This window comes from Carcharhinus amblyrhynchos, chromosome 4, assembly GCF_965287045.1.
Source record: "Carcharhinus amblyrhynchos chromosome 4, sCarAmb.v2.hapA, whole genome shotgun sequence".
Classification (NCBI taxonomy): domain Eukaryota; kingdom Metazoa; phylum Chordata; class Chondrichthyes; order Carcharhiniformes; family Carcharhinidae; genus Carcharhinus; species Carcharhinus amblyrhynchos.
Window position 1 is genome coordinate 136,844,562 of NC_137327.1, and position 13,519 is coordinate 136,858,080.

General features: G+C 43.8%; 1 protein-coding gene across 2 annotated transcripts in view; it reads left to right on the forward strand.

Moving 5' to 3' along the window:
- The first annotated feature begins 638 nt into the window (after positions 1–638).
- Positions 639–13,519, forward strand: part of LOC145342393 (serine/threonine-protein kinase PAK 3) — a 247,444-nt gene continuing 234,563 nt past the window's right edge. Inside the window, exon 1 of one of the 2 annotated variants that reach the window (XM_080187944.1) lies at positions 639–749. The gene's annotated coding sequence lies outside the window, so the exon portion shown is untranslated. The remainder of the gene's footprint in view (positions 750–13,519) is intronic. The other variant, XM_080187945.1, reaches the window with a different exon arrangement.

A 13,519-nucleotide genomic window follows, 5' to 3' on the forward strand; every position in this document is an offset into this window, starting at 1 on the left:
CCTCAGAACCTTCTTTTCCAAATAGGCATCTCATATTAGCTTGATACCCACACTGGGCTGAGTTTGCTGATCTGCACTTGGGGTCAGGGAAATTTAGCCTGGCGCCCTTGAGAAAGGAAGGGGAAAATCAAACCGTGCTGCCCCTGCCCCCAGCCCCACCCCCACTGAACTGTCCAGTGACCCCCTCCGCCCACTTGTGTGAATATTGGCAAGTTCAGGTTCTGGGCGATATCCTTCCACAGTCGAATAGCTGAGTGCCATTCACTGCTCACACATGAAGGGTGACCACTCGAGGGAGAAGCTGGCTGATGTTCTTCAGGAAATTGCCATGAGTCAGGATTTCAGGAGGTGGGGGGGGGGGTGAGGTTTGCAAGAGGGTGAAAAATACAGGACGAGCAATAGGCTGTGGATGCCAACATTCAGGGGAGTCCTTTTCTCTGGCACTCGTATTCAGAGCAAATTTCTGTCTGCACAGGAATTACAGCGTGTATGAAAATGAAGGGGGTTGTGGACATAGCGGTTAACCGTGAATGGGTTTATTTCGCCGTATGCGAACGGGGAAACTGGCTGGGAAAGTGTGAGTAAATTTGATAGGGCTGACACATATTTGGAGGTTTCACTTCCGCCGAGTGCGGCAAGCAGCAGGAACAATGTAAAAAAATAAGAGCAAAGACTCTAAAGAGCGATTGGGAGGACAGCAGAGATGCAGAGGGAGAGCTAGCCGGTAATCGGTGAAGGGGATCCCAGAGGTATTTCATTTTAAAAACAAATAAATCCTCACCACCTCCCCCGAAAAACCCACCCTCTTTAGAAAGGAATTGCTGCAGGGATAGTGCAGTGTGTACACACACACACACACACACACACACAGGCAGGCTCAGTGTAAAGAAGCCTGGGCTTGGACAGATGCAGCGCGCAGGCTGGCAATCTGCTTGTCCTTACGGGAAGGGGGGCTGCGGATCAGGAGCATTGTTTGTTGTTGCAATCGTGTTGTTAAAAGCTTCGGTTTTCTTGGGTTTTTGTTTTAGCAAAAGGCCCCCTTGTCTTTTCTCTGAGCTGTCAGTCTGAGTGTAGAAGGTGGTGGTGGTGGTGGTGGTGAAGGGGGAGCGCAGCGGGCAGCAAGGATTGGTTCCAGAGCAGGGAGGGAATCTCCTCTTCCCCAGTTTGCCAAGCCGAGCTGCTTTGGATTACACCTGCTGTTGTGTGCTGGAGAATAACACACACAAACGTTGAACGCCCGCAGCTCTCTCTGAGTATCTGTGACCAGGGTTTTAAACGCCCCTTCATATTCTCAGAAAGTTGCTTTTTTTTTCCCCCCCTCTTGTCAACTTTCAAAAGAGGTGAATTGTAATTTTCTATTTGGGAAATGTGATAATTTCCCGGTGAGACTTTCTTTTTGCACAAAGCAATTTACTCTCTGAGATGCATTAAGTTTTCAACCACTTTCCCGTCAGTTTGGGCATAATCAGAGACAGATGAGTTAGACATTGCCACTAAATTGCTCTGGGTTAAAGATAATAGCGTGGTAGGTTCTTAAGATTCTATGTATCCCTGTTGTAACAGGACCGTTTCGCAATGGTCACCCCCCCCCCCCCCCCCATGCCAGACCAGACCCTCCTCTTCCAATTGCCCACTGGCACAGTGGTTAGCACTGCTGCCTCACAGCGCCAGGGACCCGGGTTCGATTCCGGCCTTGGGTGACTGTGTGGAGTTTGCACGTTCTCCCTGTGTCTGTGTGGGTTTGCTCCGGGTCTCTGGTTTTCTCCCACACTCCAAAGATGTGCAGATTAGATGGATTGGCCGTGCTAAATTATTGTCCCTTAGTGTCCCAAGGTTGGGGAAATTAATGGGGTAAACATGTGGGGATAGGATCTAGATAGGATGCTTTCTTGGAGAGAGATAGTACAAACTCGATGGGCTGAATAGCCCACTTCTGCACTGTAGGGATTCTATGATTTCTGACCATCTTCCCTCTAAGCTTAAAAAATACTGCAGATGTTGGAAATCCAAAATAAAAACAGAAAATGCTGCAAAGGTTCACTCAGTAGGTCAAGCAGCACCTTTGACGAGAGAAACAGTTATTAAGGGGTGTTTAAAACCTTGGTGGCTGATACTCAGAGAGAACAGGGGATGTTTAATGTTTGTGTGTGGCAGTATTATTCTCTTCTCTAACCTTATCTTGCCCATGACATGCACCATTCCTTCTCTTTAGCCCACAGAATCCAAGTTCTGTTCTTCGTCCCCACGCTAACACTGGTTTTCTCTTCTCAGACTCCCTTTAAAAACTGGCATCATCGACCCTCTCCTAAAATGAGAACGCCTTCCATCCTTACAAATGACCATGCCATCTGCAACCTCCCTTTCCCTGCCAAAGGCCTTGAATGCATTTGTTACCTCCCTTACCCATAACACCTGCCCGGCTGCTCTCAGAGTGAATCTTTTCAGCAATGCAGTTTGTTTCTCCCTCACTGAACTAAGAACTTAGAGAATCACAGAGGTCTAAAGAGGCCCTTTGGCCCATTATGTCTGTGCTGGTCAAAAACAGCCACCTAACTATTCCATTTCCATTTTCCAGCCCTTGGCCCATAGTCTTGTATACCTTGGCATCGCAAGTACACATCTAAATACTTCTTGACCCAAAAGGACAAGGACAAAAGCATTGATAAGTTGTTTTTTTTTAACTGGTCGGCGCAACATCGTGGGCCGAAGGGCCTGTTCTGCGCTGTAATGTTCTATGTTCTAAAAGCACATTCCCCATTAATGCAGCCATTGTGTATGGTATCTCCTTGTCCACCTGCACACCTTCAACAAGGCTGACCACACCATTGTCCAGCAGCCCCTCTCCTTCGTTGTTGAGCTCAGGATATTCTTAACTTCAGTCTTACCAATACAATGGTGACAGGAACATCTCTACCTGTTTATTCTCTTCCCACCCACAGCACGGCCACCCGCAGAGTCTCACAAGGACCCAGTTCTGGCCACAATCTCTTTCTCATTGATATGCTGTTTATTGGTGACATGGATTCTGTTCCACATGATCACTGGTAATACCCGATCAATCTGTCCAGCACTTTCCGCACTGTCAAAATCAACACAAGAACAGAGGATGCTGGAAAAGTTCAGCAGGTCTGGCAGTGTCTGTAAGGAGAGAAAGCAGAGTTAATGTACTGAGTCCTTTGGCTCTTTGTCAGCACTGGCATTGAACTCTTTGTTCAATATCCAGTCTTGGATAAGCTGCAATTTCCTCCATCTTAACATTGGTAGCTGAAACCATTGCTTCAGTTTTCAGCACAATTTCTACACACTGACAACTAATTCAAGCTCGTAACTGATTGCTGTCTCGAGGTGATTTACATTATTCACCACCTCAGTGTCCTATTCATGACTTAACTGAGTCTTCGATGTTTATTGTCTCCATCACACAGACCCATCTACTGCCACCTTCTCATTGCCCACCTCATCTCAGTCCAAATATTGTTACAATCCTCATCCCATGACTTTGTTACCTCTGGACTATTCCAAAGTGCATCCAAACAGCCTCCAACCCTCCACTTTCCATAAACTTCAGTTCATTCAAAACTCTGCTGCCCTTTCTCGCTGAGCCTCTCCAGGAAATGCAAATCCTTTCCATTGACATCTCTGTTCCTAGGATTTTGTCTTGTTTTGCATTCCTCCTTCCCATCAATTGTGGCTGACTCTCCATCTCCAGCTGAAGTCTCATAAGAACATAAGGACATAAGAAATAGGAGCAGGAGTAGGCCATCCAGCCCCTCGAGCCTGCCCCGCCATTCAATAAGATCATGGCTGATCTGTCGTGGCTCAGTTCCACATTCCCGCCCTCTCCCCATAACCCTTAATCCCCTTGCCTATCAAAAACCTATCAACCCGCGTCTTAAAAATATTGAGCGAGGCAGCCTCCACCACTTCAACGGGCAGAGAATTCCAGAGATTCACCACCCTTTGAGTGAAGAAGTTCCTCCTCAACTCTGTTCTAAACCGCCCCCCCTTTATCCTGAGGCTGTGCCCTCTAGTCCTACTGTCCTTTCTGCGCAGGAAGAGTCTCTCCACCTCTATCCTATCCATCCCATGCAACATCTTATACGTCTCAATGAGATCTCCCCTCATTCTTCTAAACTCTAACGAGTACAAACCTAGTTTATTCAGCCTCTCCTCATAGCTCAACCCCCTCAACTCCGGCATCAGCCTAGTAAATCTCCTCTGCACTCCCTTCAAGGCCAAAATATCCTTGCGTAAGTGTGGCGACCAAAACTGCACACAGTACTCCAGCCGCGGCCTCACCAGTGCCCTGTACAGCTGCAGCAAGACCTCCCTACTTTTATATTCAATCCCCCTCGCTATGAAGGCCAGCATCCCATTTGCCTTCCTGACCACCTGCTGCACGTGCAAGCTGGGTTTTTGCGACTCATGCACAAGGACCCCGAGGTCCCTCTGCACCATCGCATGCTGCAGTTTTTCGCCACGTAAGTAATAGTCCTTCCTACCATTATTCCTACCAAAGTGGACAACCTCACATTTGCCAACATTAAATTCCATTTGCCAGTTCCTGGCCCATTCGCCCAGCCTATCTAGATCCTTCTGCAGACTCTCCACACCCTCCGCACAATTTGCCGTTCCACCAATCTTGGTGTCATCAGCAAATTTCGACACCATACACTCGGTTCCCTCCTCCAGATCATCTATATAAATGGTAAATAGCTGAGGCCCCAGCACCGACCCCTGGGGCACTCCACTAGTCACCGACCGCCAATCCGAATAGCACCCATTGACCCCCACTCTCTGCCTCCTATTTGACAGCCAATCCTCTATCCATGCTAACACCCTACCCCCAACTACATGCCTCCTGACCTTTTGCAATAACCTCTTGTGAGGCACCTTGTCAAACGCCTTCTGAAAATCAAGAAAGGCCACATCCACCGGCTCTCCTCTATCCACCGCCCGAGACACATCCTCATAGAGCTCCAATAAATTTGTCAGACACGACTTCCCCTTAACGAAACCGTGCTGCGTCTGCTCTATCAAGCAATTCCCCTCAAGATGCCTTGCTATTTTCTCCTTGATGACGGATTCTAACATTTTTCCTACAACAGACGTTAAACTAACCGGCCTATAATTCCCCACCTTTTGCCTGCCACCCTTCTTTATCACACTTCTTAAAGCTCATTGCTTAGAATCATAGAATCCCTACAGTGCAGAAGGAGGCCATTTGGCCCATTGAGTCTGCAGCAGCTTTCAGACAGAGTATTCCTCCCAAGCCTGAGAGGAATAAATTATCCAGTCCTAACGTCATCTTTGACTCAGCATCTATTTTTTCCTCAAGCCTTTGAAGCACCTTAGAATATTTTATTACATTAATTGTACACATAATGTAAGTTGTTGAAACAGCATCATTATGGCACAGTAAGGGCCATTCTACCCATTCAATCCATGCCTGCTATTTGGAGAGTCATTTTCCTGCTCTGCCCCATAACCCTGCAAGTTTATTTCCCTTAAAAGCCCTTTAAGTTTCCCTTTAAAATCATCCATCATCCACCATCCTTGTTGACGGCGAGTTCTGGGTCATTAACGTTGGCTGCATGATAATGTCTGTTGTTTGCAATGTGTATGATGAAGTCGTGTTTAAATTTATGATGTGGAGATGGCGGCGTTGGACTGGGGTGGGCACAATAAGAAGTCTCACAACACCAGGTTAAAGTCCAATAGGTTTATTTGGTAGTACAAGCTTTTGGAGCACTGCTCCTTCATCAGGTGACTCACCTGATGAAGGAGCAGTGCTCCGAAAGTTTGTACTACCAAATAAACCTGTTGTTGTTTAAATTTATTTGTTTTTTTTCACAATGAACCAATGAGGAACTTGAGGAGTGTATTAATACCTCAGGCATACGTTTTGTAAAGTAGAGATGACTGAAAGTAGTGGGGGTGGGGTGGGGTGGGGGTGCGGTGGGGGTGCAGTGGAAGAGAGGGGATGGTTTGTATAAGGATTATCCAGCTGCAAATATTAGCACACTCTCAGGGACACCCTTCCTAACTTTGTGAAAGAGCGAGTCAGCTAATGAAAGAATGGTGCAGGAAATTTAAAAATAATTGTCTTTTACTGCAACAGAAATAATGTACCAGTAAATCAACAAATACAACATTCTATTTGATTTGATTTATTACGGTCACATGTATTAGTACACTGTAAAAAGTATTGTTTCTTGCGCGCTATACAGACAAAGCATGCCGTTCATAGAGAAGGGAAGGAGAGGGTGCAGCATGCAGTGTTACAGTCATACTGTGCTTGGTCAAATGTGAACAAAAGGTCTGGTGAAACTTCAGATCCCCATGTGAAATCTTGTGACTTAAAAGAAAAAAAATAAGCTCCTCTCTATAGCACATGATAGTAGATCTTGCAGATTGTATAGATGTTGTTTTGTACTTTCTAAAATTCAAATAATATATTGAGCACTTTGAAATTAAGCCTATTTAAAGTATTTGATGTTAACATTAATGTATTTTGCCACACAATTAATTTACAGAATTTGACCTCTGTATTTAAGAATTATGTGCATCATATTATAAATCTTAATCTATATATTTAAACTTGATGGGATTTAATTTGCAAATTCCATTTTCAAAAGGCATTCAGTAAGGTGCCATATAAAAGATTACTACACTGGATGAGCTCATGGTTTTGGGGGTAAGGTATTAACTTGGACAGAGGGTTAGCTAACAGGAAGCAAAGAGTCAGAGTGATTGGGTTGTGTCCAGGTTACCAAACTTAACTAGTGGAGTGCCACAGGGATCAGTGCTGTTCCCTCAACTATTTATAATTTATGTTAATGAATTGGAAATGGCCACTGAGTGTATTGTATCTATGTTTGTTGATGATTTGATTTGATTTATCATTGTCAAATGTAATAGTATACCGTGTAAAGTATTGTTTCTTACATGCTAAACACACAAAACATACCGTTCGTAGAGAAGGAAATGAAAGAATGCAAAATGTAGTGTTACAGTCATAGTTAGGGTGTAGGGAAAGATCAACTTAATGTGAGGTAAGTCCATTCAAAAGTCTGACGGCAGCAGAGAAGAAACTGTCCTTGAGTCGGTTGATACGTGTCCTCAGACTTTTATGTCTTTTTTTCAATGGAAGAAGGTGAAAGAGAGAATGTTCATGGTGTGTGGGGTCCTTGATTATGCTGGCTGCTTTTCTGAGGCAGCGGGAAGTGTAGACGGAGTTAATGGATGAGAGGCTGGTTTGCGTGATGAACTGGGCTTCGTTCATGACCTTTTGTAGTTTCTTGTGGTCTTGGGTAGAGTAGGAGCCATACCAAACAGTGATACAACCAGAAAGAAGGTTTTCTATGATGCATCTGTAAAAGTTGGTGAGAGTTGTAGCGGACATGCCAAATTTCCTTTGTCTCCTAAGAAAGTAAAAGTGTTGGTGAGATTTCTTAACTATAATGTCTGAATGGAGGGACCAGGACAGGTTGTTGGTGATCTGAATACCTAAAATTTTGAAGCGCTTGACCATTTCTACTTCGTCCCCATTGATGTAGACAGGGGCATGTTCTCCTTTATGTTTCCTGAAGTCAATGAGACAAAGGTTAATAGGATAACAAGTTGCGAAGAGGACACAAGTATTAGAATTCCTCCATCCTGATTGCAAATAAAGGTGCAAAAGGTGGATGAGGGTGACAAACAATGGAGGGCAGAGGAAAGACCAAGGGGGGAGGGAGGCTGGACCCTGACAAGGCTGCATGGAAAGCTCACAAACAAGAGAGTCAAAATGATCCCACCTTGTTTAGCACTGCTGCCTCACAGCACCAGGGACCCGAGTTCAATTCATACCTTGGGTCATTCTCTGTGTGGAGTCTGCACATTCTCCTCGTGTCTGCAGGGGTTTCCTCTGCGCGAACATAGAACATTACAGCGCAGTACAGGCTCTTCGGCCCTCGATGTTGCACCGGCCAGTGGAACCAATCTAATGACCCTCTAACCTAAACTATTCCAATGTTATCCATATGCCTATCCACTGACCATTTGAACGCCCTTAAAGTTGGTGAGTCCACAACTGCTGCAGGCCCTTACTACCCTCTGAGTAAAGAACCTACTTCTGACATCTGTCCTATAATTACCATCCCTTAATTTAAAGCTATGTCCCCTCGTGTTAGCGTGCTCTGATTTCCTTCCACAGTTTGAAAGGCAAACTGGTTAAGTGCATTGGCCATATTAAATTCTCCCTCAGTGTCCCAAACAGGCGCCGGAGTGTGGCAACTCGGGGATTTTCACGGTTACTTCATTGTAGTGTTAATGTAAGCCTAATTGTGACACTAATAAATAAACTTCAATTTAAACATCACTGGAAGAGGATGCCTGTAGACTCCAGATGGTGTGGGTTGAGGTACACATGGAGCTTGCAGCTGTTGGGAGAGTGAGAATGTCCATCACCACAAAATTCAGAACATCAGCAAGGATGGTTCATTGCTGAGTGATGAGAGCTACCCAATTAAAAAGTAGCTGATGATTCCAGTGCATTGCCATTAGACTCCCACTGAGGAGAGGTACAACGCTGCTTCATACGCTCACTTATGGAGCAGTCTGTAGGAATTCTGAAGATGGGCTTTTGGTGCCTGGACCGCTAAGGGGTCTCTCTGCATTCCGCACCGGAGAGGGTTTCCCACATGGTCACACGTTTTCTGTGCCCTTCACAATCTGACTGTGCAAAGAGGTGAGCCCTACTCGGAAGGACCAAAGGATGAGGTGTGAGCAACATGACAGATGGGCTGATGGTGATGTGCAAGTGTTCAAGATGGAATATGTGTTCTCTGTTAATGGATGCATGAGGTGAGGTTTGGTGTGCTATCTGGGGCCTTTCCTTGGCGAACACAAGCCTCTGTTCCCAGAGTCCTGAAATCAAGGCCTTGAGGGCACAGTAGTTGAGTTGGGATACACACCTCTTCTTGAGACTGCTACCTTTTTGCCTCTGGGTTAAATGTACACACAGTTGTTAACATATTATTGTTGGAAATTTTAGCTGGTGGATTTCAAAAAGTTCACCTTCATTTCAAGAAAGCTGACACATTCTCCTGGCTTAAACAGGTTTTGTGGATTATTCCCACAGGCAGTTATGTCTCATAAATATATTCATATTACAACAACTTGTATTTATATAGCACCTTTTAGGTTAAAAAAAAGTCCCAAGGTGCTGCACAGTGTCATTGGAAAACAAAATATAACTTTATATAAGGAGAAATCGGCCAGAGCTCTCCCACCTCTCCCACCAGGAATCGACGATGGAAATCTCCAGTGGCCTCGGGTGAGAATTTCTGGTCTTGCCTGAGCGAGGCTGTAAAATCCCGCTCATAAGGGTTAATGACAAAGAGTTGGTCAAAGCATGATAATTTTACATTCATGATCTTATTAATTCAGGCTCTGTTATTTTTAATAGATTTTGGTTCACAAGTCAAATGTAATTAATAAAAATTGAGGAATGTCACCTTACTGTGGAGAAAATAGTAGGCTACCTCAACTTTCAATCCCCCTCTTCTTCCTGACCAAAATATGTCATGGTTAATGATGTCTCCCCATCAATATCATACAGAGAGAAGAGCCCATGTACCATTCAGGAAAGTGGCAGTATATCATGGCTTCCTGGGTTGCTTTGAACTTTGATTTTGATTTATGGTTTGATTTATTATTGTCACATGTATTAGTACACAATGAAAAGTATTGTTTCGTGTACACTATACAGACAAAGCATACTGTTCATAGAGAAGGAAACGAGAGAGTGCAGAGCATAATATTATGGTTATAGCTAGGGTGTAGAGAAAGATCAACTTAATGCAAGGTCAGTTCATTCAACATTCTGATGGCAGCAGGGATGAAACTGTTCTTGAGTCGGTTGGAATATAACCTCAGACTTTTATTTCTTTTTTTTCAATGGAAGAAGGTGGAAGAGAGAATGTCAGGGATGCATGGGGTCCTTAATTATACTGGCTCCTTGCAGAGGCTGTGTGAAGTGGAGACAGAGTCAATGGATGGGAGGTTAGTTTGTGTGATGGATTGGGCTTCCTTATGTAGTTTCTTGTGGCCTTGGGCAAGGCAAGAGCCATACCAAGCTGTGATACAACCAAAAAGAATGCTTTCCAAGATGCATCTATAAAAGTTGGTGAGAGTTGTAGTTGACATGCCAAAATTACCTTAGTCTTCTGAGAAAGTAGAGGTGCTGGTGGCCCATGTTTTTTCTGAGAGTCTTTCTAAAGACATGTTGAATAAGAAAAGCTTTTCATGACATGACTTGCTGACATTTTCAGAACCAGAATCTTTCTGAATCTATTGTTTGAGCATCAGAAACGATACTTAATTTGGAAGAGGGATAATTGGCGCCCGAAATCTGGATCACTTGTACTGGATAATATCAATGTGGGTTTGTTAAAGCAACTTACTTTCTGAACACTCATTGTATTTAAAACCAATCACTAAAAGTTGATGCAATATAAGTTGGCTTGACACCAGTTAGACCGCACCAGTAATAGTGTGAATAGTTTGTCCCCTTAGATAAAGAAAGATATATTGACATTGGAGGCAGTCCAAAGAAGGTTTACTAGCCTGATTCTGTGTATGGAGGAATTTTCTTATGAGGAGAGATTGAGGTGATTGGGCCTGTACTGATTGGAGTTTAGAAGAATGGAATATGACTTTATTGAGAGATATAGGATTCTCAGAGAACATGACAGATGCTGAGGGGTTGTTTCCCTTGTGGAAGAAATCAGAGTGCATAATCGCAGAGTAATGGGTCATCCATTTAAGACAGAGATGAGGAGGAATTTCTTCCCTCAGTGAGGCAGTGATTCTGTGGAATTTTGTACTGCAGAGGTTCAGCTGTTAAGTATGTTCAAGGCTGAGATAGGCAGGTTTTTTACTTAGTAAGGGAATCATGGGGACAAGGCAGGAAAGTGGAGTTGAGGATTATCACTCCAGATGAGTCATGATCTCATTGTGTGACTGAGCAGACTCGATGGGCTGAATGACCTGTTTCTGCTTCGACATCTTACAGTGTTGAAGCATGTGTTGACATTGTGTGAGCGTGCGTGTGTGTGCGTGCACACGTGTGTGTATGCATGCGCATGAATGTGTGCGCATGTGTGTGTGTGTGGGTGTGCACATGGGTGTGTGTGTGTGCGCATGAGTATGTGTGCACGTGTGTGTGTGTGCAAGTGCGCGCACGTGTATGTGTGTGTGCACCTGTGTGTGTGTGCATGTGTTTGTGTGCACGTGTTTGTGTGCACGTGTGTGCGTGTGTGTGCACATTTTATATATGATATTATTAATTCTGTCATAAAACCTACTCTGATTATATAGATTTGAATTTACTGCTTCCATTGTAGTCTAGTTCTTTGCTTCATTCATTTGGTTGTTGTAAACTTTATTGCAATATTTTACATTCAGAATCCTTTGAGAGTTACAGCCCAGAAATTGCTATCAGACATAATGGATTACATCATGGGGAAATATGCAGTAGTATCCAGTGATGTTTGGAGTTTGGATTGATGCACATTTCTCTCCTGGTGTTGATCGTGCCCTGGAGTTACTGAGCGAAGGGAAAGGGGGAAGGTCTGGGAGGGAGATCGAATAATGTACATGTGATCATGATTGTGGCAGCTATTGCTGATATAATTATTCATTAAAGGAGGGGCTACGCTTGAAATTGCTAGGGGGTGGTTATGGAGCATTGCCTTTTGCTTCAGAAAGGCTGGCAGATAATTTGTACTTTAAATGGCATGACATTGCTGGTGGTTGTCAAGGGGACCACATCCTCAACTTGTATTCCTTCAATTCTTTCCGATATACAAAGGATGAGCTATTTTGCTCTCCACAGATGCCTCAAGGAGATAATGATGCTTGAAACAAGAGGACCAGCACTTTAATGTTCTGGGATGTGTATAAGCTGTGCTGGTGCTGAGCAGAGTTTGTCAGTGTGCTGCAGGGTGCAGTTAGGTGCTGGCTTGCTCATTTACACTTATGTTGGTGACAGCCTCTTAGATCTATGATTACAGAAGTGTATATCAAAGCGCTGCATCAAAGAGGTATTTGTACAATCAAGCAATTTTTGCATTGAAGTATAATGTATTTACACAAATTGAGTGTGGCAATGATTGAGCGTGACATTTGCCTGACACTAAATTATCATTGGCTCACAAAGATTTCTTGTCTGAAGCCTACTGATAGGTTTGGTGCTCAAATTGTTAAATAAGTTTGGATCCGATGGAGCCTATGGTCTTTGTTCTCTGTATCAATGAAAAACAAAGGTCAGATTCTTGCGCCCAGAGATAAGGTAGCCATTCAGTATCAGCGTAATGGAGCGCATTAGGTAATGGAGTGTAATTAGGTAAAGGGACAATATCTGTAGTGCAGGATACAACCAAGGCTAAAAGAAGAAGAGAAAGCCAGTTAATCAAGTGCTTATGAGATGCCAGATTAGACCATGGGAAGAATGGAAGAAGCAGAAGTGAGGGAGGGGGTGGGGGTTGGAGGGGGGAAGGAAATGAAAATTTCTGTGAAGGTGTAATTTGGCATATCTAAAATCTTAATTGTTTTGCAAGAACGTTGAGTTGGAAATGTCAATCTCGTAACAAGAAATGTGGATGTTCCAACATTTCAGCAGCACACAGTTCACAGTGGGCACTGGCTAATTTTCACTGTTGTTACTGCCTGATGGTGGAGCAATGATATTCAGTGTGCTGATTGAAGTTAAAGCAAGTAGATGAGCCCACTTCATTCATTGCACTTCTTTGTAATTTGAAAACCGTGTTTGTTTTGTTCCTGTGGGGGCGGAGAGGGCAGTAATTCGGGTCAGTTTAAAACTTCTCTCTCGACCATGTCCTCTGTGCGTCACTCCTCAAGTGCTGTTTAAACCAATTATTAAAAGCTCAATCAATGGAAATGTTTGCAATTATGTTGTCCTATATCACAGAGTCAGACTGTATCAAAGTCCCTTAAACAAAGGAGTGTCATTTTGAGGCAATTGTGGCAGTCGTCAGGTCCCAGCAATAGCTCACAAACTGGGATCGGATAAATGACCATCACCACACTGAATAATTTATCATCTTCTTTGCCCCAAACAAAGGGATTTTAGCTCGCTTATTTTGTGGACAGTTTGTATGTTTTGATCACTTTTAACAAGGATGCAAGATTATGAGGTCTGACAGCACATCATTTTACAGATGACTTTAGTTGCCGAAATGCATTTTATTACTTTGCTTTGTTGCAATACCCTTGTTTGTATTTTAGGGGAATGTATCTTTTCCAAAACAATTTCTCGAAGATTATTGTTGCACAAATTGAAAAGCTTTTGTTCAGTTTGAAGTTTAAGTTTTAAAGTTTATTCATTAGTGTCATAAACGGGCTTAGATTAACACTGCAATGAAGTTGTTGTGAAAATCTCTTAGTTGCCACGCTCCGGCGCCTGTTTGGGTACACTGAGGGAGAGTTTAGCATGGCCGATGCACCCAGCCAG